The sequence below is a fragment of the Canis lupus genome, chromosome 2 (assembly GCF_003254725.2).
Source record: "Canis lupus dingo isolate Sandy chromosome 2, ASM325472v2, whole genome shotgun sequence".
NCBI classification, from domain to species: Eukaryota; Metazoa; Chordata; class Mammalia; order Carnivora; family Canidae; genus Canis; species Canis lupus.
In genome coordinates this window covers 39,945,032-39,969,571 of record NC_064244.1, presented here as the reverse complement: position 1 = coordinate 39,969,571, position 24,540 = coordinate 39,945,032, and the positions used below count along the sequence as shown (strand labels likewise).

Genomic DNA, 24,540 nt, shown 5'->3' with positions numbered 1-24,540 from the left:
TACATGTGCACATTTTTATCTTTATCACAATGGAATCATGTGACATACTGTTCTGAGTTTCTTTACTTTTGTAAAAATATAGACATCCCTCCCCCAAAAGAATAGATATAAGTCTACCTCAGTTTTTGAAATGAAAGGATAAAATTCTATTTTGTGGATGGCTGAAGGATAAGAAAACCACAAAGCTATATTGAAGAACACAAAGCAATATACACATTATATATAATATTGAATATGTGTGAATATATTATATATATTTTAAAGTGGGAAGACCAGTGTTAATATACTGATTCATTTAAGATCTACTGTTTGAGTGCATACCATGTGCCTTGTAGGCAGTAAAGACACAGCCATAAACAAAATAGGTAAAATTCCCTGCTTTCCTGGAGCTTTCATTCTGGTGAGAGGAATCAAAAAGTGAACATAATGATAAAATTATTCATTACATAGACTTTTTATAAGCGGCAAATGCTTTGGCAAAAAAGAAAGCAGGACAAGGTGGATGGGGAGTATTCAGAAGGGGTGCAATTTTAGATAGAAGAATCAGGGAAGACCTCAGTGGCACATGTGCAAAAACATTAAGAAGGTCCTTCCTTATCTGGAAGGAAAGTGTTTCACGCAGAAGAAACAGAGAGTGCAAAGGCCCTGAGGTAGGAGTATAGGTGGCTTATTTGAGGATTAGCAAGCAGACCAGTGTTACTAGAGTGAGGGGACCAAAAAAGGGAGGAGTAGGAAATGAAGTCCTTCTTAAGAACATGAGCTTTTTCCTCTAAGTGAAATGGAAACCATTGAATGGTTTTGAGTTAGAGAGTGATATTCATGGACGAATGTTCTAATAGGATTGTTCTGTCTCTTGCGATGAACATAGACTCTAAAGAGTTAAGGGCAAATGCAAGAGAATCAGGGAGGAGGCTGTTGCAGAACCCAAGGATGAGATAACGGGAGCCAGATCCCAGTAGCAAGAGGGGTGAGAAGTGGTTACATTCTGACTGCTTTTTAGGGTGGACCTGAGAGAATTTGCTAGTGGGTTGGTTATGGGGTATGAAGAAATGAGGGAACTCAAGGATAGCTTCCAACAATTTTTGGGCCTGACCAAAGGGAAAGAGAAGGATAAGGCTGTTGTTATCTGAGACGGAACATACCACCGGAGGAGCATTTGTGGAGAGAAATTAGAGAACATGTTAAAATGCCACTCTGTCCGCTGCATTTCCTTTTTAATCCCTATGCTTGTTTCCGGGCAGTGGGGAGGTGGAGTGGTGTTGATGAGGTGGCACAGGGGTACCCCCGTGCCTCTGGCCCAGGGTGTCTTACAAGGTTGCAATCAGACTACCAGCTAGAGTTGTTTCACTTGAGGGCTCCACTGGGACTACACGATCCATCTCCAAGTTTATTCACAAAATTGTTGGCAGGCCTCAGATCTGCTTCCAAGAAAACCCACACAGGCATCCCTACAGCGCTGTTGCACTAAGTGGGGGCTGGCCTCCCCAAGGGCAAGGAGAGACCCCACAGAGTGGCAGGGAGAGTGCTCAGGATGGAAGCCCCAGTCTTCTCTAAGGAATCTCTGGAGTGTCATCCCATCACCCTGCTGTATTGTAGTTGTCAAAAGCCCATTACTAAGTCCATCCTGCATTCCAGGGGAGAAGAGTATATAAGGATATGAATACCACGAAGTGGGGATTTTAGGGTCCTCTTAGAGGCTATCTACCATAGGATCCTTATAAAACTTGGGGAAAAAAAACTCAGAATTCCCTATCATAAACAATCCAAGAATCACGGTGTAACACTTTGTTCATACCTCCCTGATAAGATTCAGGGAGTCAGAATTAATTAATTAATTAATTAATTAATTAATTAATTTTAAAGATTTTATTTATTTATTCATGAGAGACAGAGAGAGAGGCAGAGACACAGGCAGAAGGAGAAGCAGGTTCCCTGAAGGGAGCCCCATGTGGGACTCCATCTGAGGACTCCAGGATCAGGCCCTGAGCCAAAGGCAGAGGCTCAACCACTGAGCCACCCAGCGCCCTGGGAGTCAGAATTTATTAAGCAACTAGTTTGTGCCTGGTATTTTGCCAAACCTGAAAATACAAGCATGACTATGATGGACTCACAGCTCTTCTAACAATAAAATGCATCCACATGACAGCCACTGCCCATCCACTTGGCCCTGCTAGGAAGACAGCAAGGCCAGGGATGCAGAGCATACACCACAGGGCTGGACTGCCCGATCCAAATCTGCCTCCACCACGTACAAGCTGTGTGACATTTAACTAGTTACTCATTCTCTTGGGCCTCCATTTTCAAACGTGTGAAAAGGAGAGACTAATGGAGCCTACCCCGCAACGGGTTGGGAGAATTCGGAAAGCCAGCATATGGTGAAGTACTTAGAGCAGTAGAAAACACATAGTTAAGGACTATGTTAGTGTGTGTTTTTAGTAGCATGAGCTATTCCAGAGCAGGACCCTTTATTTTCTGTCTACTTTGACTTTTTGTTCTTTTGTACTGCGTTACTGCTTTTATACACCTTTAAGCTCATGTGATGCTTTCCTGGTCAAATTTTTGAAAAGATTTACAAGTATTTACTGTTTTTAATGTCATTTGCTCGGTTCTTCAAGCAAAGGGAAAAAATCAGTCTGAAAAAAAAATTACCATCACTTAAAACCTTAAAATCATTTTGGGGCACCTGGGTAGCTCAGCCATTTAAGTGTCCAACTCTTGATTTGGGTCAGGTCATGATCTCAGGATTGTGAGACTGAACCCTGGCAGGCTCAGCACCTTCTGCTTACGATTTTTTCTCCCCCCTCCCCTCCCTTCTGCGAACCCCCAACCCCAGCCCCTGCTTTCTTGCTCTCTCTCAAATAAATAAATGAACAAAGTCCTTTTCTTAAAAAAAATAATCAGTTTGCTCTTCTTCTCCCAGATTATTCATGCAGATCTAACTAAGGATGGGTCCAGAATGGATCGCTAGGAAACAAGGATCCCTTGTTCTGTAGTCTTTGCAAAGCTGGTCTACTCAGCCAGCCATATCCATTGTTCTCCTTAAAGCAGTGACTATCCCTGACAAAACGTCCTCTCCAAGGACATGGGCACTTGTATTTCTCATTTGGTTTTTGTGTGCAACCTTGTCAAAGATGTTTTTAAAATATAAGTAGATTATACCACTCATCCCTTTTGTCAGTGTGCCCATGTACCTCCTTAACCAGTTCCAGTATTAAACAAACACTATTACCCCAATAATCAAGTTGCATTCCTTTCTCTATTGGGGTTGGCTCATAAGTGGGGAATTCCCAGCCACAGAATCTTTTTTCTTTGTTTATTTGCATATATATATATATATATTTTTTTTTTTTTGCCCCGTCTCTATGGAAAGAACATGGGAATTTGAAATGCACAGGACTGAGGCTCCTATGATGTTTTTCCCTGAAAAAATGATCTCTTGTACTTCAGATGAAGTAGTGGATTATAGTCTCTTCAATAAATTTCTGTTGGGGCAACTGGGTTGTGATATGAATAAGAAATCAGATCCTTCCCACTTTTATTCCAACATAAACTCTTTATTTTCTGTTTTTTTTTTAAGATTTTATTTTTATTTATTCAGGAGAGACACAAAGAGAGAGGCAGAGACATAGGCAGAGAGAGAAGCAGGCTCCCAGTGGGGACCCCAATGTGGGACTTGATCCCAGGACCTGAGATCACGACTTGAGCCAAAGGCAGATGATCAACCACTGAGCCACGGAGGTGCACCTAAACTCTTATTTTCCAAAAATGAAACCATGGAACACTCCAAAAGCCATCATGAAACAGGCTGTTTACTTCAAAATGTGAAAGAGAACCTGTATATCATAAAGGGAAAAAAAATCAGTTTCATTAAATTAAAACATTTACATCTCTATTGTAAAAAAACACAACAGAAACATGCAAGAAATGGTAAAAATGTTTAATTTGCATTACAGAAAAATAGCTTATTTTTCACAGCAATTGATAAAAGGAATGACAATGCAACAGAAAGAAAATGGGCAAAATGCCAACAGAGTCCAGAAAATACAGATGGTTCCTAAACTCAGGAGAAGATGTTCACTCTCTCTAATTGCAGTTTCACTAAGATTTCACTAAAAGCCGAGTGTGGAAAAAGGAAGAAGAGTCATGCTAAGAGTAGAGTAACCTGGGAGAAAATATCTTTGCCAAATGAATGAGGTCACCATCCCTGGTCTAGTCATGAGAGATAACCTCAGGAAACCTCAGGTTTAACCTCAGGAAAACCCAACTCAAGGAATATTCTACAAAATACTGATGAGTTCCTCAAAACTGTCAAAGTCACGTGGAACAAGGGAAGTTGAGAAACTGTCAGAGATCCGAATAAGGACACATGGCACCGAAGTGCAATATGCTCTCCCGGATGGGATCTTGGAACAGAAAGGGGACATTAGTAGAGAGACTGTGGAAATCCTCACAAAATCTGGGCTTCCATTAATAACAACATACCAATGTTGATTTCTTCATTTTCATGAACATAGCATGTTAATGTCAGATATCACCATGAGAAGAAACTGGGTGAGGGATACCTAGCAACACTCTTTCCTATCTTTGCAACTTTGCTGTAAAACCTGAAATTATTCCAAAATAAAGGGTTTTAGAGATACATTTTTATCAATCAATTTGGCAAAGATGAAAAAGTTTGATAATGTTCTATGTGTGGAAATGATGTAGGAAAACGGTGTTTCATGTATTCTTAGAAGAAGTGTAAATTGGAACATTTATGTAGGTCAATTTAGCAGTTTCTGTCAAAATTACTGAAGTTACCTTGTGACTCAGCAGGATTTACCTGATAGGTATACTGGTATGTGTACAAATACACAAGATTATTCATCATGGTGTTGCTTTAGCGAAAGATTGGAAATAACTTTGTAAACCAGTAGGGGACTACTTTTTTTAAAATTCCAGTATAGTTAACAGGAATGTTATATTCATTTCAAGTATATAGTAAAGTGATTCACCACTTCCATACCCCTCAGTGCTAATCAAGACAAGTGCACACCGTGATACCCATCCCCTATTTCCCCCACCCCCCCCCCACCTCCCCTCTGGTAACCATCCATGTGTTCATTGTAGTTAAGCATCTGTTGCTTGGTTTGTCTCTTTTTCCCCCTGATGTTCATTTGTTTTGTTTTTTGAATTCCACAGAGGAATGAAGTTGTATAGTATTTGTCTTTCTCTGACTGGCTTATTTCCCTTAGCATTATACTCTCTACCTCCATCCATGTTGCTGCAAACAGCCAGATTTCATTCTTTTTCTATGACTAAATAATATTCTGTTGTGTATATATAGCACATCTTCTTTATCCATTCTATTGATAGACGCTAGGCTGCCTCAACAATTTGGCTATTTTAAGTAATGCTGCAATAAACGTAGCGGTGTTTACATCCCTTCAAATTAGTGTTTTCTTATTTTTTTGAATAGGTAGCAAAAATCACAGTAGTGTAATTACTGGAATGTAGGGTAGTTCTATTTTAAACTTTTTTTAAAGTTTATTTATTTATTTATTTATTTATTTATTTATTTAGTGATCTCTACACCCAGCATGGGGCTCAAACTCAGTGAGCCAGCCAGCCAGGTGCCCATATTTTTTATTTTTTTGCAGAACCTCCATACTGTTTTCCACAATGGTTGCACCAGTTTGCATTCCAATAGGGGTTTCTTAGTAAATTGTGGTATATCTTTTCAATCAAAAATTTGCAAATGGGAAGAAAAAACTTTCAACGTATATTAAGTTTAAAGAAAAGTGCAAAAAAAATAAAGAAAGAAAAGTGCAAGATACTCTAGTGTGGAGTGGATAGTATATTACCATGTACTTGAAGAGAGGGGAACATGTATAATGTTTTCTTGTATGTGCATTAAAATACTCTGGAAGGGCAGACAGACAATTAGAAATTTTAATCTGCCTCCAGGGAGGAGTACTGGAGTAGGAAGGAGTGAAATAGATCTCTGTATGTCTTTTGCTATATTTTGAATTTCGGAAGTTGTGACTATCTTGCCTACCATATTTCACAAAAGCAAAGATGTCATGGATTACAAAATGTAGCATTCCTTCATGTATAATTAAGAACACAAAGCTGCCATTTACCTGTAAAGCACCACTGACTGTAAAATAAATCCTGATTTTAAGATGGGCATCTTTAAAAGCAATAAATGCCTAATTTTTTAAATGTGTGCTTTAGAAACCATAAAATGTGCTTTCAAAACAAAACTTTGGAAACATATTTTAAAGAAATAGCCATTATTTTATGTGTAAAAAAAAAAAAAGTCTACAGGAAGATGTGCCAAAGAGTTATAGCAATTATTTCTAGGTGGTCTCATGGTGGGGATTTTTATTTTCTTCTGTGTACATTCTGTTTTTTCTATCAGGATAAAGCATTGCTTCTATGATCAGAAAAGAATATTAGCAAATGCAGTGTGATTATAAGCTTTAAGGGGGCAATTCTGCTACCTTGTTTGTGGTGAGGAGGTTTTTCAAAAGTTGACCTGAACGACCTGAAAGATGGTAGGCCTCAAGTTCCCCCACCTGCACCCTGTGCTTTATAGTTGTTTCCTTTGTAAGTTCCTCTTCCTACAAGTTAAATATTCATTTCCTCAGGTTCTATCTTTCCAGTCTTCTCTTCTCAGTCGGTGTATTTTGATACAGAAGCAGCCAGTGTTGTAGCTCAGAGTGTGGGTTCTGGTGCCGGACAGACCAGCTTCAGATCTGGGTTCTGCTGATACTGTACAAGTTTCCTCATCCACAAAAGAGAGGTCACAGTAATACCTACACTTCAGGGTGTTGCAATGACAAAAAGAGCAAGTAGGCGTACGGTGGACAGGCAGTGCCGGCAGGGTAAGCGGCCCATAAAACTCTAGTTATTCTAATTTACTCCTGACCTTCTCTTCTACACTCACAGCTTTGCTTATCATCTTTTTTACTGTTGATTCCCAAATTTATTTCCCAGCCCCAGACCCCTGTCCTGAGCTTCAGGCCTACATCCACTGTCCCCTGGATATCGTCACCTGGACATCCCGTAACATGAACCTGTCTAAAATGAAACTCGGCATCTTTCAAGCCAATTACCTGTTCTTCCTTCACTGGCTCCTCCTTCCAGTTGTCTCTGGTGTTGCTGTTGTCAGAGACCTCAGGATCATTCTTGACTTGGTTTTGTTCAACACACCCCCAGCCTTGCAATACACAAACACACACACAAACACACACACACACGCACACACCCCTCACTTTGTCCAACATTACAACCTCCTAAATGATTCTAGATTCCATGTGTTCTTCTCCAATCCCATGGCCATTACCACTATGCAAACAGTCTTTATCTCTGTCCTAGATTGTGGCACCATCCTCTGGTCTTGCCCACATGCCACCTCTTTCCCACACTGCAGGCAGAACAATCTTCCTGGCAAGACATTTAATCAGGGGGACCTCCTGTATACAAGCTGCCAGTGAGTACCCACTCACCTCGGAGCCATCTTGAACGGGGTTTCTATGTTCTGGAAACCTCTTCCTTCCCTCCATCCTATTTCAGGTCACTGTCTTACCTTGGACACTTGATTCTAGTCATAATGGAAAACTGCATGTTCTAAAAGGTTCTGTGGTCTGGCCTCCCCTAAGACCTCTTCACATGGTGGAGAGGAACCCACCATCTGGAACCCACTTGCTACCCTTCACGTGGCTAACACTTATGGTTCTTCCAATCTCAGACGTCTCTGTCTCAGATGGCATTCCCCAAATCCAATTCTTGGCTGGATCTGCCTCCCAAATGCTCCCAGAGCACCTCGTACTTCCTTCTCACAAAGCATTTCATGCTCTCTCTTAGTTTTTCCCTGATTTGCCTGTCAACTTCTCACTTTGTGAGTCTGTGTCTAAGCAGTGGTACACCGGAGCTGACAAGGACCAGCTTCTGAGAACCGCGTTGTCAAATGTGCAGGATTGCTGCGAGCCGCTTGGTAAACGTGGCCATTATCCAAAATTAAGTTATGTAAGCTTGTGATTAAGTATATCATGTTTAAAATAATAAATACTAAAACTCATCCCCTCCTAATTCCTACATTTTTCTCCCTGCTCTAGAGATTACCAATCTCTGTATGGTGCATCTCCTCCCGGTTCCAAGCTCAGTGACCAAATACTGGTATCTTGACATCAGCCAAGTCGGTGGTGGGTATATTCACACATCAAAGTGTCAAATGCTATAAGCCAGGGTTTGATTTATAGTTTTGTTGATTGTCTAGGCTCAGCACTGTGTCTAGCTAACTGTGGGGTTCCCCATACCTGGCATTGACCTGAAAAGGGGGTGGTGCTTCAGAGATATTTATTGAAAAATGTGTAACTATAGAGAAATATGAATGAGTGATCATAAGGAGGGGAACTTGGGTGGCCCAGTGGTTGAGGTCTGTCTTTGGCTCAGGGTCGTGATCCTAGGGTCCTGGGATGGAGCCCTGAATCAGGCTCCCTGCTCAGTGGGGAATCTGCTTCTCCTTCTGCCTGTGTCTCTACCTCTGTCTGTGTGTCTCTCATGAATTAATAAATAAAATCTTTTTTAAAAAATGAATATAAGGAGGCCTAGAACTTCCCTGAATCCTGTCACTGCCTGTTGCTTAGGAAGAAATGTTCAAGAAGGTATTGACTGTATTAACTTTGCCATCCCTGGGGTGTTCCCTGGAACCTCTTTGCGTAGGTCCTGTGAAGCAGGGGAGACAATTCAGTGAGCGAGGGGTCAAGTTTCCCAGAGTGCCTCTGGGTAGACCCTAAATAACTTTTCATTAACACCTAATTGGCAGGATTGGCCTAGATTCTTAGGGCCTCAGTTGCATTCCTCAGTGGTGAATGCCACTTACATAAGCTGAGTGGGCGCGGGCTTTGAGAAATGTCCAAGGCTCGAAGGGGAAATTTCCCTTCTCTCCATTACCAGTTTGCTTACTGCAGTGAAGATATTTTTGGATTTTGGCTGAGTTGGTCTCTCTTTTTGGCCTGTGTACCCCTAGGGAATGGCTGCTCCTACAGATGGAAACTAATTGAAGAGTTACTGTGGGCCAGGTCTGCAAGCAGGGGGGGGTGGGGGGAGCCACAGGGCACCCTGGCAGTCCTGTCTTGTTCCAACTTCTGCACAGTTTTTGAGCTGAAACACTGCAGGAAGTGCTGTACTAAGCAAGATGCCCTGAGGTTTTCTAGAGCATAAGGTTTGCACCAGAATGAGCCCTCTACAGAGTCAGCTGGTGCTGTGGAGTGTAACCTGGAGGCAAACTGCCTGGGTTCAAGGCAGGGCTGTGGCTCGCAACCTGGATATCCACGGGAGAAAATACTTAACCTCTCTGTGCCTCAGTTTCTTCATTTGTAAAATGAGAATAATATCAATATATATGTATATATCAATTTATATATCAGTATCTATCTATCTGTCTATCTATGTCTATCTATCTCCTATTTTACAGGGCTGTTGTAAGAATTTAATGAGATCATTGAACCTTGCCTGGCATATGCTAAAATCTCAGTGACTCTTAGCTAGTTATTTTCTTTAAAGCAAAGATGCAGGAAACATCTATGGACCAATAAAAACCTGGCTACAGAAAAGTCCAGCTTGAAAAAAAAAAAAGTCCAGCTTGAGATGCAGCTTGGGAGCAAGGCTTATTTCAAGAGGCTTAACCAAAACTCAGGCTGGGTTTCCTGAGGCCTAATTAAGGAAGGCCTTTTTATTCTCCTATCCCATAGGAGGCATGTGTTACAGTGAAAAGGACAGGACTTTTAGAATTAGACAAGACCTGGGTTTTAAATAGGGGTTGAATAGCTTTGGGGGAAATTGTTTCATTTCCATGAGAGTAACCTTTCGAATCTGTAAAATGGGTCAAACTATAATACAGACCAGAGAAAAAAAAGGCTTAAATAAAATTTGGCATTATGGGGCACCTGGATGGCTCAGTGGTTGAGTATCTGGCTCAGGGCGTGATCCTGGGGTCCTGGGATCAAGTGCCACATCGGGCTCCCCATAGGGAGCCTGCTTCTCCCTCTGCCTGTGTCTCTGCCTCTCTGTGTGTGTCTCATGAATAAATAAATAAAATCTTTAAAAAAAAACATATGGAATTATACTGTTGGGCAAAGAGGTGCTGTGATTACTGAATTGGGAGGATCACTTCTAGGTCCTAGAAATTTCTGATGCTCCATGGGTGGTGACATTACCCCCACTAGGATAGTGATTGTAAAGAGTAAATGAGATGGTCTGTATACAGAGTTTAGCTCTCTGGTAAATAAGGAAGGATCCATTAACATTCAAGCTATATTCTTGCTATTTTTTATCCTATAGGAAACATTTTTGAGCACCTACTATGTGCCAGGCCTGTGTTTGTTGGGAGGAATAGGTAAGGGAAGACAGCTTATAGCTTATGTGACCTTGCACTCAGGGAGCTTCCTTCCATTCCAGCTGGGGAGAGAAAGAGTGAGAGAAGGAGAAAAAAAATACCTGTATATATTTTTAGACAATGATATGCTTTATGTAGAAAACAAAAAGGTGATTGGGTTAGGGTAACGGAGGAGGGGTCTTCAGATCATGTTGTCAGAGATGGCTGCCCTTCGGCTCAGATCCTGTGGTCGATGGAAGACTCTTTTTTCACCTTTGTGTCACTGTGACAAATGAGCGAAGATGAAGGGGAGTCCACATAAACAGGAATCCAGAGATCTCCCCGCGGGCCTAGCTCCAAGTCAAGATGCTGAAAGCATTGTGGTCGAGGTGGCCCCAACATCCTCCTGGTCCAGGGTGGGGTACCCTGATGTAACCTCTGCTGTTTCCATGCCTGCATGAGGCCTCTCTCTCCACCAGGTGGCAGTGTTCAATAATGAACAGTGAAGGCTTTAATTAAAGAGGGCCTCTGGCCGGCGGGACTATCGCAGGCCCCCTAACAAACATTTGCTAGGAGCACTAATGACAGTTATCCTTTCTGATGGCTGTGCAGGATTCCTGGCCTTTGTACAGTGACAAAGCGATTTCTTTCTAGATCTCCTTTCATTGTATGTCTGAAATAAACAATGTTTTCAAAGGGCATGACTGAGCACACACATGCCCAGGTAATGTAGAGAGAGCTCTACAAAAATTATGACGTGGCATTGTTGCAGCAGCCTGGCAGTGACTCATATTGCTCCCACTTTATAGATGAAGAATCTGAGCATCGGAGGGTAACAGCTTGCCTGGGGACGCACGGCTGGTATGTGACACTGCTGACAGGTTCAACTCTAGATTTGTCTGATGTCAAAGTCCAGCTAGTACCGTCGCTGTATTCCTCTGTATTTAAAGAAGACTTTTTACTAAGATAAGTGCATGGAAACAGAGCAAATTGTCTCCCATAGTAAGGTCTCATATTCTCCTCCATGTAATACTAGTGTTAATACTTTCAAAGGGAGTGCTTAACCCAGCTCTAGGAATAGGGGGGAACTGAAGGAAGGAAAGTTCCTATTTCTGAAAGACCAGAAACTTCTGAGGGCTTAGGCAGTGGCAGGTGTATAGCCAGAGGACAGAGGTGTTTGTGTTTTTTTTTTTTAAACTGTGACTGATAGTCCTCACAAGATGTCTTAAAAGAATCAAGAACAAACAGTCATTTATGGATGAATCTAAGTCAGAGAAGTGAAGTTCCTGCCTGAGGACTCACAGTGGTTCCCTGGAACACCCTGGAGGTTCCAGGGTCTTTCCCATTATCCTGGAAACTGGCTGATCAAAGATAGCTCCAAATTCTAAAACAGTAAATGATAATGTATTTCGAGAGAATATTTTACTAGCAGATGGGGGCAAATTAATATTTATGTGTTTAAGATTTCTACAGCTTGAAAAGAATTATTGCTATTTTGTCTCTAGGTGATGGAATGAGATTTAATGAGTACATATAAATGCACAGTTTATCATGATATTTTGGGTTGTGGCTCTACCAATTCCATATGTTCAGGTGATGGTAGCCTTGAACTAGAAGGGAAGTTACAGACACTCCTTCATTTTATAGCTGGGAAAGTTGAGGCCCAGAGAAGAGTGACTTGTTCACAGTTACCCAACCAGCTAATAGCAGGATCGGGCCTAGATTTCCAAAAGAGGATCCTCTACCAATTCCCTTCAGAGCACAGGAGACCAGAACTCAAACCAGAGGCCATCCAGAGTGGGCCCTTGTGGGCTGCTGCTGTAAGTTCAAAGAAGGCCCTGAGATCAAATAAATCTGAGATGCATCAAGTCAAGCAAATTTCAACAAATTTTAGTAGGAGTTGTCAGAACCTTTAATGTACTACTATTTCCTATGAATCTCCAAGAGGGAACCAGAGTATTTGTAGTTTGCTAAAATTATTTGACCTCAAATTCTGATTACTACTATGTTCATTAATGGCTCACACAACAATGTTGAGTTGACCACAACTGGGAAAACAATGACTTAATTTTTGTTATGCGTCTTTCCCAAAGCATTTGGTCGTAGAACCCCATGTTGAAGAGTATCTTGTAGAATAAATATTTTGGGAGCACACTTAGGAACTGCTTCAGTCAGCTACGGATAAAACAGAACCATCTCTGAGTCCCAGCATCCAGCTAGCTTGAGGGCTGTGGTTGGAGGGCTCATCTACCTAGGGAATATCAAGTGTCCTCAGAGGAAATCCAGGCTTCAGAAAGGGAAATTAAACAGAGTAGAGAGCCACCCTTGTGAAACCTTCCCTATGAGATCTGAAAAGGTCAAGCTAATTTAATTGTTCTTTGGGAGGAGGGCAATCTTTTCATACAATGTTTTAGAAATGAGCAAAGATGGTGAGATTTCTGTACAATGAATTAGGGGGGTGTGTCATTAAAGCCAGAACTGGGGGAGTCAGATAAACACAGGTTTGAGTTCACACTATGCAGTGTGTTAGCAGTGACTCTGGGCAAATTGTCCCCATTGACCTCCAGACTCCTTAAAATGGGGATAATTACATTCTGGGAAAATTGGGATAACAAGAGCACCTATGGGAAAAGATGGAGAAAAACACAGACAGTAGCATCTTTATCCAAAATAGTCATGCAGAAACCACTTGGGAAGAAACGTAGGACTCCAAGAAAATGCTCAAGTAACAAAATATGCTCAGTCGACTGCTCTGCATAGTAAGAGGATAAGATCTCTGAGTGTGGGTAGAGAACTAACCTGGTAGACGAAGAGAAGCCAGTGAGAGGTGAGGCAGAGAGCACGTAGCAGAAGGGGAGAGAGGGAAAACCTCAGTTCCTTGACAGGCCCGCTCCCTACGGTGCTAAGAGGAGGAATTCTGCAAAGAGCAGTGCTGTAAGGTGTTTGTTTTCACAGGAAATTCCCCAAGCAGTCCCAGGCCAAGGTGTCACCTCACAAAACCTCAGTGAGGATGGTAACTCTCCCACATTGATTGCTTGTGTTGGTTTTGATTTGGAGGTAACTGACACCAGGTAATGACCACCAGAGAGGGGTGTTATAGGGGGCCAGGGGAAATACTCCTAAATAGAGAACTAACCGAAGAACATGGGCTTTAGCTCACTTTACAAAATGTGTTCCTGCCTAATTGCCTTGATCCAAAATTGCCTCGATCCAATTTGTACACATTTAATACTGTTTTCTCATTAAATTGCATCATCGTCTCAAAGATGAGTCAGCACAGTGAAGGAGAGCAGCTATGGCCTTCCAGTCAGGGGCCTGGGCTTACCACTCTGCTAAGGAACTTTGAGCGCCATAGGCCAGTTGCTTAGCCCACTGGACCTTGGTTCACTCACCTGTAAATCAAGGAGAAGCAGGCGTGGTGATTCATGAGGCATTATCGCCTCGCAGAAATGGGTATGGAGTCCTTGTAACCTGAGTTCCAATGTCACCTCTGCCATCATTTAATTTTGAGGCTTCCAGCAAATGCCTTACCATCTGTGAAATAAGGATTATCAGAATCCAGTAAGGGTATGCTTGTAATTCTGAAATGGTATCTCTGGTTGGGTCTCCAGTTGGTATTGGCTTCTAAGACTCTTAGCTTTAAACTTTTTTGTCCTGAAATCTTCTTATCTGTTTACTGTGTGCACACACACACACACACACATAAACACACACACACGCTTTGCTAGATCTTCTCCCTCATCCTGAAAAACAAAAAAAGGGAAGCACTGGAAACCAAGTGAAGGCAAGAGGATGGGGAAGGGTTGGCCTAAGCAAAACCTTTGACCGACCCAAAGGAAGACAGTCATAATGCTCTTCACATCTTAAGTGATTTTAGGGTTTGGAACACATGTGAATAAGGAAGAGCTCATACCGCATACCAGACAAGTAGACCAGGTAAATACAGACCTGGAAAGACAGATGGCAGGGGGGGTTATTGACCCTTTCCTTTTTCCCTGAAACTCACAGCTGGCTGTCTCAGCAGATGAATCCCAGACTAGCTGAATCAGCTTTTGCCAAACCTCTCTCTGAATCACCCTAACTGGTGACTCCGTAATTCACTCAGATCTCTAGGAACACACACAGGCAAGGACCAGAAATTGCCCAACCAAAAGTGGGTCACAGACCACAGATTACTGTACTAAGTGGGCCACCATAGAAAATCCATTTGGTTTGTGATTCATTTCTCTTGAAAAGAGCTCTTCCATGGGGCACTAAGGTCTTTTTGGCTCTGGATTATTAAGGCTTAAACATCTAGTACTGATATAAGGTAGAATTTAGGTTGGAAGCTATCTGTAGGTGACTGGACCAGATTGTAATTTTCTGTCTAGAAAATGAGTTTTCAACATCCTCTTAATATATAGTCTTAGTCTATAAAAATACTCGTAATATTTAAATACTCTTAGTGCTCTTAATATGTAAAAAGCACCACCAAACAGAAATATGAGCAAAGGACAACTCATAAAAAGAATAAATATCTAATAACCATATGAAACGGTATTCACATTTAGTAGTAATGAAAGAATTAAAATAACAATGAGATGCTAATTTTCACCTAATATATGAAGTTGATAAATATGGAACAAAACAGATACGTTTCTTTGGTGAGACAATAGATAGATACTACATTTCTGGAGGGCAGTTCAGTGATACAAAGCAGAGGTTTTAAATGTGCTTACCATTTGGCTCTGCAATTCTATTTCTTGGATTTTATTTTAAGTAAATAAGCATGGAAACATAAGACGATTGAGCTATAGGGAAGCTTATCAGAGCCTTCTCTCTCCATAAGCTTTTTTTATTATGAATAATCCAAGTAGGTATGAAGAGGAGAAAATTATGGTGTATCCAGATAATGGAATATTCTGCAGGCTTTAGAAATCATATTCACACTAAGTTAAGTACAAAAAGACAAATTATGCAACTTTAATAATTTAATATTTTTATTTTAATATTCCTTTAAAAGACAACAATAACAATAATACAACAAGAACAAATAACATTATGTGGATATGAGGCCAGAAGCTGGGGCAAGAGTTGTTCCAAAATGTGATGCCTTGTTTAGTTCGGTTGGGAAGGTTGGGGCGTGAAGAATGACTTTTACTTAATTCTTTTTCTGTACCAATGGAATTATTACACTGAGTGCAAATTGCTTTCGTAATCAGAAAATAGCAAAGAAGGCAGAAAATAGAATAAAAGATGGGAAAAGATATGGGGGAGGTACCACATGTGATGAGAGAGGGCTTACAGCGTCAACAGGCTGGAAATAAAAACCTGTCATTTTACTATAGCTTCAGAAAGTTATGACATATCTTCCTCAAACATGTGAAGACCTGTCACCTGTGGATTTAGGGCTGATGCCATGCTTGAAAGATGTTGACCTGAGCTCTGAGTCTAATGTGTTTAGATTTGTTGTACTACCTGGTCCACTTCCATTTAGGTCTGGTGGCTTTCCATTCTAATTTATTATGCCTCTCTCTTCAGATCGTGGGTGATTTTAATTTAAAAGAACATGTGCTTGTCTTTTCTCCCAGTAGCTTTTGTAGGTGTGGAATTAGAGAGTGTCTGATAGATGGATTGCCCTCTGTCTGTAGCAGAAAAGGTCCTGTATAGGACCAAGGGAACCTAAGGAAGAACCTCAGAGGTAGATTAAGACCTGAACCAGAGGTAGGATGACTACTGCTCATTAAGTCTTGATACAACTCTCTGTAGTGTTATCTAACAAAGCCATCCCTGTGGGGGGTAAGGAGAGAAAGTTCATAGTCAACTAAAATCGATGAGGTCATTTCCCTACTTAAAACCTATCAGTGGGGACTCTTGGGTGGCTCAGTGGTTGAGCATCTGTCTTCAGCTCAGGGCGTGATCCCGGGATCCCAGGATCGAGTCCTACATTGGGCTGTCTGCATTGAGCCTGCTTCTCCTCCCTCTGCCTATGTCTCTGCCTTCCTCTCTCTCTCTCTCTCTCTCTCTCTCTCTCTCTCTCTCCCCGTGTGTGTGTGTGTCTCATGAATATATAAATAAAATCTTAAAAAAAAAAAAACCTATCAATGACTCTGCCATGGCTTTCAGAGTCAGGTTGAAAAATCCTTAGCCCAAGAAAGAGCTGACTCTTCCTATTGACGTCTTAAGGTCCATCTCTCATTGTTGCCTCCCCTCTCTGCTCTAGTCTTCCTGCTTCTTCCTCATGGTGTCACACCTCTCTGTGTGCCCCCTAGCCAAATCTAGAATGCCTGTCACACGCTCACCATCAGCTCACCACTCATTCCCAGTCTGTTTTTCTGTTCCTCCAATCCCTGTGTCTCCAACCCTTTCCCGTGCCTGCCTCACTCCTGATAATTCTTCAGTTCTCAATACCTACTACGAACACCACTTTCAAGGATACAGAATTCTCTCCTTTCCACCCTGCCCCACCCCTGGCTAATTTAGCCCCTCCCTCATAACCTTAGCACCTCACACTCAGCACCACCTCACTGGTCTACTCTTTCGTACCTAAATTAATAAGTATTCATGTTCGTGCTCTCTGCCAAGCAGTGAACTGAGTGCTGGGTGGAGATAAAGCAAATGAAGGCAGAAATCCTGTCTTCGTGGAGTTCCTAATCTATTGTAGCACTTGACACTCTACTATAATTACTGGTTTCCTTCTGAGTCTCCTCCACCAGACTGTAGGCTTCTTGAAGTCTGGATCATGTCTCAATCCACTTTAATTCCCCAGTCCCAGAAATGTCAGGCACTCAGTAAACATGTGTCAATCACTGAACAATTGGATGAAGAAATTAATGCCAACAAGACATGCTAGGCAGACAGGTTTTGAGCATTTACTACAAAATTCTGTTTAGTTTCAATTACATTTGAAGACAAAGATCGTAGACTTAGAACTTCTAGGGTTCTACTGCACTCTCCCTTTGAATTGAAACATAACCCTGGATTACTCAGAGTGTTTTTCTAGGTGTTTGTTAAAACACCTTGAAAATGTTGGATCTAGCTGGATTAAGACTGCTGTGTAAGAACATAATATAGAATTGGAGGCAGTTTTAAACAATATCTCAGCAACTATTTTGAATGATTTGGATCCCACATCCACCCACTCAATAAATGGATGATCTTGAGCACATACTTTAATTTCTCTCTGCGTTTGTTTTCTCATCTCTGAACTGTGGGTTATAGAACTCAGTGCAGAAGGTTGCCATGAGGTTTAAATGAGTTAAGACCTATAAAGAACTTAGCTCACAAAAGGTTAAGTACTATGATGATAAAGCTCATTATCTGAAGCAGAAGGGATGGAGACAGTATTATGTACTGATTAACACTGTGGCCTTTGGAGGTGGACGATGCTGAGTTTGTATTCTGGCTCCGTTATTTATTAACCGTGTGATTGAGGATAGGTTACCTAACGTCTCTGAACTATGGCATGCTCTTGCCTAAATGGAGTTTAATAACAGATAGATCACGGAATTCTTGTGAGGATTACATGAAAATCATGGATATAAAGATTTAAGACAATTGTCGGGCACATGGAAAGTGATGAGTAGATGTTATTTTTAATAGTTATGATAATAAGATAATGAGGTTGGTTATAGAAGATGGCCAACACTGACTCTATAGTTTCCTTACCTTTCCTTAGAAGGAAAAGACATCTTATGTATGTAAGCAGATCAACTAGGTGATATGCCCTTCAAAACGGAAAACATCTCCCTAGGATTGAGATATTGGAATGAATATGAAGACCCAGTTCAACAGAGTGGAGGGCTGGTAAAGACACAGATAAGGGCTAGAGACACTGCATCCTAAAGGTCCTCAGGGGAAATGAAAGATGCGCTCTTCACAGATGTGCCTGAAGTTTGAAAGCCTGAGGCCCTCAGCAGATCTGTGGCTCTAGCTACTTGGTGTCCTATCTGAGGAATTCTATTGATTATTTGATTAATGTCTTGGAACCAACATTTGAAGAAAAATAGCAAATACGATGTTTGGTGATCTTTACCCACTTCTCCATTTATTTGATCCTTTTTCCTAGCCCAAAGATCACTTTATATTTTGAGCAAGCATATAACCTTTGACATGAAGTCCACACAGTGGGTGTGATTGTAGCCTTTCCTCCAGGATTCTCTGTTTCTTTATCAAGTGATAAGTACATCTGTGCACTGACAAGTGGGAAAGAAGGAATTTGGTCCTGGAATCTCCTCTCCTCTAACCCTACAACTAGTCCACTGGTCTTTTGGGTAGTTAGAAACAGCTTAAAAACAGATGCCCTTTCTTTAAGAATTTTTTTGCCATATGAAATTATTGCAATAAATATACAAAATTGTTATGACTATAATGTGATGACTATAACGACCATAATGCCCATGAGATTTAATTGCATATAAGATACATAATGCTATGTGCCAGCCACCTCTCCCTTCTCCCATTGCTACCTAACTTAATCTTCAGTGATCCTACCTCAGAAGATGTGTTTGCATATCTCCCATTCATTAGCATCTACTGAACTTCTACTTCTCTCTCAAGACTCAAGTTAAACACATCCTTTGAAGAAGCCATCCCTAGCCACCTTCTCTGCTCTGGACTAAATAAAAGTCTTGCTCTGTCCTTCTTCGCTGCTAGCACTGTGCATGGTACACTCTCCTGTCATTGAATTTGTCATGCTGAATTGCAATTATCTGTTCACATGATTGGCTCCTATTCTAAACTCTGAGCTTCTAGAGCAAGACCACCTGAGGGGTTTATGAAAATGTAGATTCCTGTGTCTGATTCCTCATTTCCTGAATCAGATTTGCTGGGCACAGAATCTGAAAAGCTGTATTTCCAATAAGACTTTTCCTGCAACAGCTTAAGCCCTCTAAATTTTAAAGCTCACTTCTCTAGAGAGCAAGGCACTTATTTGCTATAGGCAGTGATGTATCAGGCATTGAATTCCACTTGAAGAATGCCTTGGCTATTCATGTCTTCCCAATAAGAAATTTTTGAGTCTCAAAATGTATTAGCAATTCTAGAATATATACATGCATGTCTGTATTGGTTTGTTTGCTTGTTTGTTTTTTAAATAAGTTAACTCTTAAGTCTATCAACTAATGTGTTTGGCACTGGGGGAGTTAATAAGAGGAATGGAGGGTACTCCAGGTTTGAAGTGGTTATTAATTTTTTTTAAAAAAAGCATGATGACAATATCCTGGGTTATTTTAAAGGCTGGCTGACTGAGTAGGACATATTTTTCTTTCCAAGATCAAAAGACTAATCTTTGGTCAAATGCAGGTTGATAAAATCATGAGCAAGCTCTTTGGGGAGTGACCAGGGCAATTAGTTTTCTGTGATGACAGCTCCACATAGTTGTGGATCAGATAGGAGAACGAAGAGCACAAGTCAAGAATTCAGGCAGAGTTTTTTCTGTTCGTGGGATATGAATGTGTAGGAAACAGAATTGTGCATGGACCTTGTAATAATAAATAGGAATAATTCTGAATAACAAATATGTGGAACTTCAATGCTAGGGAATTGGTTTAATTCAAGTTAGCTATATCTTTTTGTAAATCCTGAGGAACACATGCCTTTGCCTTTATCCTGTGATCTAATGATTTTGTGGATACCTCTTTTGAGTCCATTTTCCCAGAACTCCTGAGAAGTTTGACTCTTGTCAATCATAACCTGTCAAGTGACCAGATATAGGGACAGAATCCATAACTCCTTCCAGGTAGAAGTAAATCAGAGCACTTGCACTCTGAGAGGAAACTCCTTTGATCTGGTTCATCTCAAGTTGTTTTAAAAAGAATATTTCTCTCAAGAATCATTCAACAAGCATTTATCACATGACTTTATTTCTATAGATCTAACATTACTATGGGTTGGAGATATCTTGCAAGATGCTAATAGGTAAGGTACTTATATTTATCTGGGAACACAATAATTCATAATTTTATTAGAGGAAAATGCATTTAGCATTGTATAGCTGAGTGCTATACTCTAGTGCCTTGCTGCTCAAAATGTGAGCTGAGGACCAGTAGCATTGGTGTCACCTGGTACTTATTAGACATGCAGACATTCAGGCCCAAATGCAGACCTACTGAATAGGTATCTGCTATTTAATAAGATCCCTAGGTGATTTATATCCCCGTTAAAGACTTACCAGTGAATTTTTGGATCCATAGTGAGCTGGATGCATTAGAATCACCTGGGGGCTTGTAATTATTTCCATTCCTAGGCTTTAACCCTAGTGTATTACATTTTAGCTCAATGAGTAAGAGTGTGAGCTCTTGGTGAAGATTGCTTGGGTTTAAAGTGTGATTTGCCTCTTACTAGATGTGTTAACAATCAAACAATGTGACCTGACTGGGTCTGTTACCTCATCAGTGAAAGAGGGAAATGATAACTATTTGGCAGGGCTGTTGGGAGACAAGATATTATGGTCTTGGTACATAGGAAGTAATAGAAGAAATGCTGGCTATATTTATTCTAATAGTGAAGTTTGAGAACCACCATGCTGTGGAAATGTACTTGGTTTATTTTACTGATCAGAAAATACATTTTCTCGGGCAAGAGTTGAGTGCGTGGAGAAAATGCTTAGTAATTCCATCACCACCATACCCTTAACATATGTACATGGGTATGCATTTGGTGCATGTATTTTCCTGCATATCTGGACATTTTTCAGTGTTTAAATTTTCCAGAGGTACAACTGATCTACTGTCTTAAAAACTGGCCCAGGCATCATTTCAACATTGATTATTCCGCTGCTATCAGGGAAATATCTTTATTAAAGGGTCCTTATACACTCAGGGGTACTGGAGAATTAATACCAGTACTTCTAGTAGGAGTGATGAGTTCAGATGGGGGCTAGACATTGACCCCATGCTCCCTCTGTTGAAAAAGAGTCTCTTTTGGTAAAACTAAATTATGTTATCTTTTCATCTTCAGGACATGCTTATGTAACGTGGTATTTATAGGCAAAAGAAAATTACACATACACACGTAGCCTAGTTGACCTCAGATAGCAATCAGTAGAGTACTCATACCCCAGTTTAGAAATAATGGAGAACTTTGTCCTTCCTTAGTGGCTGACCAAACTAGTTGATGCTATTTAACAAAGTTTCTGCAGTTCTCTTGTAACACATCTATTTGTTTTCTGGCTTTGAAAGTCTTGCTAAAATATCCATGTTTGTTTTTAGGTGTATGCATTCTTCCATAGGAACTTATCATTAGATGCTGTTGTCTCAGTGACTGGTGTTTCTTACGTCTATTCTTAAAAGTTAAATGGGAACAGTAATTAACTCATAAGATTATTGTAAAATTGATGGCCCTCAGTGCAATGTTTAACACAGGTTGAGTGCTCCATAAGTGGTGGCCATTATATTCTATTCACTCCTTCAGTAGTGGGGTTCATTTCCTTCATCAATTCATCAAATTCAGTTTTGTATCACTGAATTTCATTTTGTCATTTATATAACAAGTATTTGACTATTGAAATAACACTTCTGAATTTATTTTTGCCTCTCCCCAACTATTTTGATGTGAAGTTCTCCTCAGCTCAAAGTAAAGTGCTTATTGCATGAGTATATGTGGCAATTCAGTTGAGCTCCATGTTGACAGCTGGCTGTTCCCATTGTTCCCTGGATGATAAAACTATATATACTCCCAATGCCTTGGTAACATTTTTTGCAAATGACTTGGAGTATTGTATTTCAAAGGTATTATATAAATTGTAAATATAAATATATAAGTGTATGTGTATGTATTTTGAATGCAACAGTTATAGGTCAGGTAAATAAAGGAAGTAAGCACTGTATCAGAAGCCATATTATAGGGGTGTTTGGGTGGCTCAGTTGGTTAATCATCTGCCTTTGGCCCAGATCATGATCATGATCCCAGCCCAACACTGGGCTTCCTCCTCAGCAGGGAGTCAGTTTCTCCCTCTCCCTCTGCCTGCCACTCCTCCTGCTTCAACTCTTTCTCTGCCAAATAAATAAAAACTTAAAAAAAAAAAGGATGCCATGTTATAGATTTATGCATAATCAGTAATTTTATTCAAATGTGTATCCATGAGGATTTCTCATTATATTTTCTAGGTTATAACTCAGTGATCTGTTTGATTAGTGGGAAGGCATATAACTCGGTACCAGTCATTTGGCTTTTGGTTTGTAAAGCAAGGGCTTCTAAATGGTGTTGTTCTTTAAATACATTTTATGTGTTAAATTCAGATAGGTTTTTTTTTTATCTTTGTGGCTATACCCCCAAATTTACTGTGATTATAGTGCCCCATCCCTTTCACTTATTATCTACTGGTTGCTGTTCATTTGCTATCATTGGGTCTCAAGTGGATAACAATTCAAGTTGGCCATTTTCGAAAGAATGTGACTCACACCTCTAACAGCCAGGGTTAGTCACATAATCTCATTCTCTCACACTCTTCCCAACCTGGCTGTAATCTCCTACCATTCCAGGTGACACAGACCGCTTGTAACGTTGTTCCTTATAAAATTGTTCAATTGAAAGCAATAGAAACCAACTCTGGCTAACTTTTGCAAAATAGGACATTTTTGGCAGAATCTAGGTAGCTCGGCAAACAGAAAGTATGGCCGAGAAAGGGCAGGAATTGGGGCAGTGCAGGGTGTCTAGATGTCTCTCTCATCTGGAATCTATTCAGAATGAATTGGCCCCAATATTTTTTTTTTTCTGTCCTTGCATTGCTCAGCTCAAGGTCCAAAGTCTTAGGAGAGAAAACCTGATTATCTGAGCTTGGATCACAGGCCAGGCATCTTGATGGACATGTTCACTAAGATCATAGGCACTGGTGGAGGATGATGTTACAACTCTAAGGAATGACTGAATGGATGGGGGGTGGGGGAAAGTCATCACAAGCACTTTATAGTATTGTTTACCTGGTTATGATAAATGATTATTATAGAAAATGTATCCACCCAAAAGAAGACTAAGAAGTAAAATCAAAAGGGCAATAAAAGAAGAGGGAGTTTACTCCTTTCCTCCTGTGGGAAGATAATGAAGATCATGATAATATTTTCAGTTTATTCGGGTAGGCAGAATTTTTTATCTGTATGACTTCAGAATTAGAAAGTGCTAAAGATAATAAATTTCAGTGATTCTGAAACACTGGGGTGGACCAGCTGTATTAAATCACCATGGAGCTTTAAGAAAATTGGGATTTTAGAGTCCCAGAAATAGTGTGTTATTTAAATCTGGAGTTTATCTCTGCAAGTAAATTTGAGGAACTGCCAAACCAGTAAGTAGAGACCTCCGAGGGCCATTTGTCTGGGCCTCACAATCAATGAAGAATCTTAAATGTAGATGATCAACTTTATCTCTCCATGAGATTGTATGCTATCACAGAACTAGCTACCAGGATTGACAAATGGCAGCAGTCACACTCTTGATGTTGCATCCACCTAAACATTTGGGCACCAAGAATGAAATATTCATTATGTACTATTTCTTACCTGGTATGTGGCACACCTGTGTATTCACCTGTATTGCACTAAAAGCATTAATTTGTTAATTGCAAACCTATGAAATATGCCATAATTTTGGTCACCCTCTTCACATATCTTCAAGCAAGGAGTCTGGTCTCTTTTGGCATCTGCGAGGCACAAGCCAGACCTGCACTCATCTCAACGCTAGATCCAATACTTAGAGTCCTCCTAGGGACACTGAGGACTGCCTAAGTGACAATTCTTCAGCTGCACATTTGTTATCACCTGGGAGTTTTTAAAAAGTACTGATGTTTGGCATCATTGCTGACCAATTCAATCTGTACTGGGGGCGGGCCCCAGATATCTTTATTTTTCAAGGGCTTTCTAGGTGATTTACTTTACACATAGCCAGGTTGAGACCACTAGACTCAAAGTAAAAAAATACACTTGTCACACACTTTGGGATTCATGGAACAGCTGTCAGGCTCTGAATTCTGTCTTTGAATGCAGCACCGAGGAAAGCTATTCTCCAAGCACGGTTGTGTTGCTTATGTCAAAGATTAGCAAACTCCTCATCAGCTGTGAGAATCCAGTATATGCAACTTCCACTGTGCAGCCTTCCTGGACCCAGCCAGGCCAAGAGGACCATCCTGTCTTCTAGTCCAGGATTCACACATAGATATCCGTTACAAATGCAAATATATAACCTCCAACCTTGTATTTCAAAAATTT

At 40.6% G+C, this 24,540-nt stretch overlaps 1 protein-coding gene and 1 long non-coding RNA gene across 6 annotated transcripts in view; one reads left to right on the top strand and one right to left on the bottom strand.

The window, feature by feature from the left end:
• PPP2R2B (protein phosphatase 2 regulatory subunit Bbeta) overlaps positions 1-24,540 on the top strand; it is a 440,017-nt gene that overhangs the window by 81,293 nt on the left and 334,184 nt on the right. The gene's annotated exons all lie outside the window — the stretch shown is intronic.
• Positions 10,518-24,343, bottom strand: LOC112660216 (uncharacterized). Its single transcript, XR_003136767.3, has 3 exons — positions 20,514-24,343; positions 13,756-13,897; positions 10,518-11,301 (listed from the first exon to the last, which is right to left on the bottom strand). It is a non-coding gene; the product is annotated as an uncharacterized LOC112660216 (long non-coding RNA).